This window comes from Etheostoma cragini, chromosome 1 (assembly GCF_013103735.1).
Source record: "Etheostoma cragini isolate CJK2018 chromosome 1, CSU_Ecrag_1.0, whole genome shotgun sequence".
NCBI lineage: Eukaryota > Metazoa > Chordata > Actinopteri > Perciformes > Percidae > Etheostoma > Etheostoma cragini.
The window spans coordinates 11,231,969-11,239,213 of NC_048407.1; positions in this window are offsets into that span (position 1 = coordinate 11,231,969).

The window sequence follows — 7,245 nt, forward strand, 5'->3', positions numbered from 1 at the left end:
GTTTGGGGTCCCCTGCTGGAGCTGCTGCCCCCGCAACCCGATACCGGATAAGCGGTCGAAGATGGATGGATGGATGGACTATAACCTCGTGGTGGACCCATGAACCTAACTCAGATTTAGACATCTGACATTAAAGATTTGTGTTGTTGTTGCCCAGAGAAAATGACCGAGAATAGAAAAACAGACATAAGATCCTTTTTCAGTCCACCAAAACGCCAAGTAAGTGCGACAGAACAGATGTTTTGATGTCTATTGAAACTGCAACTGGAACTGTTTCTCAATCTTTGCTCTGTGTATGTAGAATATCTGTAGTTAGTATTGTAGTAATATTGTAGTAACACAGTAATTTGGAAGATGTTATTAGTTTATTGTGCACTAAAAGTTTGCTGAAGAACAGACAGTCGATTTTTGCCTTATGATATTGTTCATAATATAGTCTTCAATGTGTTTTTTTTCTAATCAAGGACTTGTGTGACTTGACTTGACTCGAGTGTCCCTTTATTTGTGTGAAGACTAGAATCTAGTAGCATAATTATTCTTATTATTCTTAGGAATCATTTTGCACTGCTGAACAGTTATCTTGTGTGTGAATGTGTTATCATTGTACTCTCAGATTCTGAATCATTATTGTGATACCAGACGCATATTACGATTAAAACATCTTAATTTTTTGCTATTTCTGATACCGCCTCTTAATTAGTGCTGAATGGCAGATTTTAATAATTTGCAATTTGAGTGAAGGAACCCGGGTTTAGAGATAAATACTGACACATATTAACATGAGATTCTTTTAAACACCACATACAATGCTCTGTCAAATGTAATTTAAATACCACTGTGATTTTACTGCACACATGCATACATTATATGCACACTTTAATACTACCTAATGTACTACTATGTACAAGGTATTGTGTATATAGTATACCAGTTGCTTCAATAGTGTTTCAGTGACTATTTGTTTCCATGTAGTGGGGACCTGCTTCACAAAGAGCACAAGGAAAACATTATGTTTACCACTGTTCATCAGTATGTCTTAATACTTTAGAGTTGTAGGGGTACTGTAGTTTATCATACTAATTAAATTGTACTGCGTCCTATTAGCAGATCCAATCTCTTATCCCCTCTCATCTCCTCTGATCCCAGATCAGCCTTCTGCAGCACTGATATCAGCACTATTTGTACTTTCCCCCGTGTTAGCTCAGTGAGATGCTGGGGTTTGTTTTCTGTCCAAACACATGTCCATATGTGTACTACACAGGACACAGTACAATGTACAGTACAGTTTAGCATGTTAGCTGCTTTTTAGCTATAATGAATTAGCATCTATTTGTCTTTTTTTTTTAAATAAGTAATTACTGTGAATCTGTTTTATCTGGTACACTACATGGTCTGTTCTTTGTCTTAGTTTGGACAAGGCCCTTTAGTTCTAATGAAGGGAAATCTAAATGCTACATCTTACAATTGTATTTTAGACAGTGTGCTTCCAACTTTGAGGCAACAGTTTGGGGAAGATCCTTTTCTGTCTTGACATGTTAATAGATTGGTGCAGAGAGCCAGGTCCATGAAGAAATATTTGTTATGTAAATATTTGAAATGCAAGGTCCTCTTAATTAGCATAAATTATATTAATACACAAAATAACTCTTGCTGATTCAAACGGCCCCCGTTAAATCTTTTGTCGGCTGTCTCCTGGTCGATTACTTTGACTTCTTCCTATTACCAGCTGTATGTGACATGAGCAAGGCCCACTGCTTAAAAACCTTGGGAATAACTAAGTAAGCAAACTCTGCTTTAGAATATTTACCACAGATATATATGTCTCCAAGACATAGATGCTTTTCTGAGTTTGGTGTGGAATAATTTGACTGGCTTACAGGGAGTGGAGATGGTCTAATACCACTTTTTCTTCCCGATACCTATCCTGATACCTGAACTTCCTTATCAGCCGATATCAAGGACTGATCTGATACCAGTGTGTCATATATTGGATTATGTTATAACAACTGTATACTACTATCCCTGTATGAATGAGACATGATTTCTATCTTTGTTGTCGGTCTGCATCAGGTTAAACTCTATGTGGAACATGAACAAACACAAACAATAAATGCCACAGAACTTTCTTCTTTCAATTATAACCGAAAAAGAACATAAATAAAATACTTTAATATATATTTTCCTTATTTTTCTGTATTACGTGGCATCGGATCGGTGCATAAACTCCAGTACTTCCTGATCCAGATACCAGCGTTTTAGACAGTATTGGAGGCAATACAGATACTGGTATCGGTATCGGATCATCTCTTACAGCGAGCCCTGGCATCAGCACCATCACACATTTGCGATGAACTAGAACGCCAACAGCAAGCCAGGTCTTGCCACCCAGCAGCTGTACCCGACCTTGCAAATGCTCTTGTGGCTGAATAGGCGCAAATCCCTGCAGCCAGAATCCAAAATTTTGTGGAAAGCCTGACACCAGTAGAGTGGAAACTGTTACAGCTGTTTTTTGTGTCCACATAGTTTTGGCCATGTAGTAAAGTGTGAAATATTGTCATGGCTGGACTGGGAAGCGTTCATTTCAAAACCAATTATTTGATTCATAGTTATGGAATTGATAGAGAAAGGTTGAATGGTTTGTCAAGTGATTTGTGTGTGTTGAGTATTTGAACCTGAACACACATGCACATGATTGCTGTCTGTCTTTACACATACACACACCACACAGACACACACACTTTGCTTTTCTCTGACACAAAACCACATTTTCACTCTTCCTGAGGACAATGGCTGTGCAGTGATGTGAGACAGCAAGAGGAAAAGCATTTATCCTAGCAGAGTAGTGCTGATGACCCTCCCTGCTGGCTTTCTCTTGCTCTCTTTCTCCCTCAGGGATAACACAGGAAGCTTTTGTGTCGGCTGGAAGGATTCGAGGGTGGTGTGGTGGTGGGGGTTTGCAGGGTTAGCGGCAGGCGGACTGCTGTCACACCACACACAGCTTTTTCAAGACACAGGCTGTACTTTTGACATGTGTCTACTGACATTACCCATGATGCCGCCCCTCCTCCCCCTCTCCCCTGGCTAGGGTTGTCTCCTGGCCTCACAAGGGTAATGGTGTGTGAGACAGGTCGAGAGAGGGAATATGTGTGTGTGTGCGTGTGTGTGTGTGCGTGCGTGTGTGTGAGACAGAGAGACAAACTCGGACAGAGAAACAAGGTAGAAAGAGAAGAGGAGCTTCTGTAGATGTAGATACGGCCTGTTTGCTATGGCACTTTTTCTCACAACCAGATCTTATTACAGTGTTTTTTAATTTTTAACAATAACTAACTATCTTTTCACATGCAAGGCTATTTCCCCTAACATCTTTTTGATTTCTTAAAATAAACAAAAAGACATCTTTAGTAGCTAGCTTACTTGCTGGTGTTCTTGCTATGAGCCTTTGGGTCCTAACTGGATACTGTATAATATATAATAATAACTGGAGTGAGAGCTGGATCTGCAGTTTCTGCTGTAACGTCATGCTCGAATGGACGGAAGACATAGGAAAGGATTCACGGTGTTGGACTACCCAACATGGAGATTTTGCAAAATTGGTGGCGTAAGGGTAAAACACATTGGTCGATATAACACCACATTAAATTTTCAGTTTAATTAGCTTGAACACAGACTGGAAGCACTCGACTTTCTTTGCTTTTTCTGACACTTTCATACAGCCTGGGAACTGGTAATTAGAGTAAAGGCTGGGCGATACAACCAAAATCTTCTGTCCTGACATAGGTCATTTCCTATCTTAATAATGACTTATATCACAATATAGAATGTTTTCTGGTAATTCAATAAATAAACATTCTATAGGAAAAAAGCCTGTTTTTTTATACTCCTGTGTGTCTAAAATACTCGACAAGCTGTTTGGTTGCTGTTTTTTTTACATCGCCACAGAAACTATATAGAAAAATAAATACTATTTACATTTTTGTAGCGTTTTGACGATATACAGTATATCCTCAAGCCCTGTAGTATCTTTGATACAACATGAATGCAACATCACTCAAGCAGTTTCTTGGTTTGTGTTGGTCTCTGCTTTGGTTGGGCCTCGTCATTGATTCTGTATATCACAAGCAGAGTAGTGCAGGGTGTCCAGTTTATGGTCAGCATTGTATCTGCTTTTTGACAATACATCTGCTGGCTAATATGACTGTAATCGCAGCATGAGCTTTGGTGGTTTACAGCAAATGGGATGAAGTTCAACAACTCCAGTGGCTCTCTGCTGGGAAACGGCTAATTGATCAGATTTTGTTGGGTGAGTTGCTACCCCAAGGTATTCAAATATGGACGGAGGCTGAGATCGACAGGTGGACAGGTGAACCAGTATCTGAGCTTGAAGGCCATATTCTTGAGTTGACCCTCACCTATGGCCAAGAGCTCTGCATGGTCAGTAAAAAAAGGAGATCTCTGAACTTTCATTCCAGTTCAGACATCCGGAAAATAACTTCAGCATCCAGCTGAGGTTGTTCAGCTGGATGTCTGATCAGAGTGTCTCCTGGTTGTCTCGCTGTGGAGGTATTCGCGGCACGTCCAACATGTCTGTCTGAGCTTACATGTGTTTTTATGTGTACGTGTACACGCACACACCTTTCAGTCAAGAGAGAATCTTCAGATGAAGCTTGGAATGAAAACCTCAGCAAAAATAGATCTTAATAGTCTTTATCGGATGATATATCTTTATGAGGCTTATAATAATAATAAACATTACTCAAAACATAGCTCATCACTCCTGAGCTACAATGTTTGTGGGATATTGATGCATGCCATGTATTCCTGGAAATCTTATGCATAGATGTTTTTATAACTTTACCTAAAAGAAAGGAAATATTCAAATAGATGTCACCCCATCCATCCTTTACAAAACATACCAGCATTAATCATCAGTGACAGAGTTGGCTGATTATTTGATTAGCCTTACTGACTAAATCCAGTCTTCAAAGCAGTATTATAGTCAGTGTGGCGTTTTGACCGCTGCTTTGAATTCCTGTTGGTCGTAGTCTCTCTCCTCCGCTCTGCTGCCACACTGACTGCCACACTGAATGGGCAGTTTCCCCTTTCGCCTCTCGCTTTGCATAAAGCCCATAGAAATCCCAGGAACAGGCTCACAATCATTTGCCTGTCACATTAACTTGGCACCTCACTTTCCTCTGGCTCCTTTAACCACTGTGACCCACACAAACAAATGACCTGTTCATTCAACACAAAGCCCTGTCAGGCTTCCGGCTTCATTTCACTTCTCCCTCTCTACCTTCCCTTCCTCTTCATGTTTACATTGTTTTCTTTCAGATCTTAATTTATTTCATTACTTAACTAAAATAAAACTACATATGTTGTAAGTTTTATTGAAAGGAACTTGCTTCATAAAAAAGTGTGTCTGGTTTTGAAACAGTAAACAAATCTCATTCATATCTAGAACAAATATAATGTTATATAGATATATAAATAATATATAAAGAACTTTTTTTAAAACAAAGCTACAAAGTTCTTCATTAATGAATTTTTGAAATAAATCCAACGTGTTCTTATTTATTCTACATTCCCAGAAATACGAGGACATGAATGGAAAACCAATGTGTGTTATTGCAGTTAAAATTTGCACAAAGTACAGGTGCAAAGTAAAGACATGCATACATTTAGCACGTACATATTGTTCTTAGAAATGAGTCCGTCAACTTGATTTCCGTTGGTGTTTTTAATGTAACAGATCCTGGATCAGGTTACAGTTGAACTGCAGGAAACATCCTAACTATATAGATTGCGCAATTTTCAGAATTATGCTGTTTACAGCATAATATGTCATACTGACATTTGTGAAATCCATAAAATAATAAACTTTTCTCATTACAAACAATAACAGAAGATGGGAATGATTTTAAAAACCTTTTAGCTATCTATATTAGTTTGATTGCTGACGTTAGCTCAAAACACCGTTCAACTGACAGCCTTTGTTGTGTTTGATGCTAACTTGTAGCCAGCAGTGCACGAACTTTGTTAAGTGGGTCCATTTTTTTAGGGGTGGGAATCAGCTGATTTCTCCCGATAGGATATCATCACTATACATTGTTATTGCAATATATTGCAACTTATAACTATAACTATTTCTTTTTTCTAATTTCAATTGATGTAACCAAAAGAAAACTTTGTCAACATCTGTTTTATCTAAAAAGATACAGTTCTGTATGTTCCTATCACTTCATCTTTATTGCTGCAAAAAAGGGTTGTCATGCACACAAACTGACCAACACATATATAATAAAAGATCAATGCTTGGCGCCTGTGTATCGATACAGTATTTCCACTGAAAATATCACGATACTTTGCTCTATTAATTTTTTCCCCCACCCATACCATTTTTCCTGTGTTGACATTACAGAACTCTCTCGTTAGCATCTTATATGCTACTTGTTGCGAAGCACTCAAATCTGTTTCCAGGTAACACTGTGACACACACACACAAACACACACACACACACACACACACACACAAAGGTAGATCCACACTAACTCACAATCACATCCACATTAACCACCTGATGTCATCAAGGCAAACTCCAGACAACTGACAAAAAGTTCAATAAATTCTTGTTTGTTGGCTTAAAACAAAAGTTTAACCTGACAGTGGGAGAATTTTAATAGTGTTGGATTGTAGATATTAGATGATGGATAAAAAAAAGTAGGCAGATGAACTTGTCTTGTTGCAACTCGTACAATTTATTAAATGTTATTGCTATGCAACACATGCAAATGTAGCTGACATTGTACAGAATTATTTTAATGATCAATTAATAATAATAATAAAACGCCTTCCTTTAAAATGTCAATATTTGCTTGTTTTCCCAGCCTTTGTTGGGTGTTTGGACTGCTGGTTGGACAAAAGAAGCAACTGAAGATGCAACGTCTCTAGAAAACGTATATATTTATGTGTTAGTTATTTATATTGTATATACACTCATATATTTATTCTACTATTTTCTGATCTTTAGTAACCCAAACGATTAATCACTGCATATTAATCACACCTCATCCCAATGAAAATGATCTTTAGTTGCAGTCAGATCAACTTCTAAAGACATGTTCCATTTCTCTTTTGAACATGGTTCTTTCTATAATTTTATGCATTTCTGATGACAAATGTAGATGTTTTTTGAGCAGTCTGACCAAATATGTGTGTTAGCAAACAAGTTAAGTTGCATGGGGATG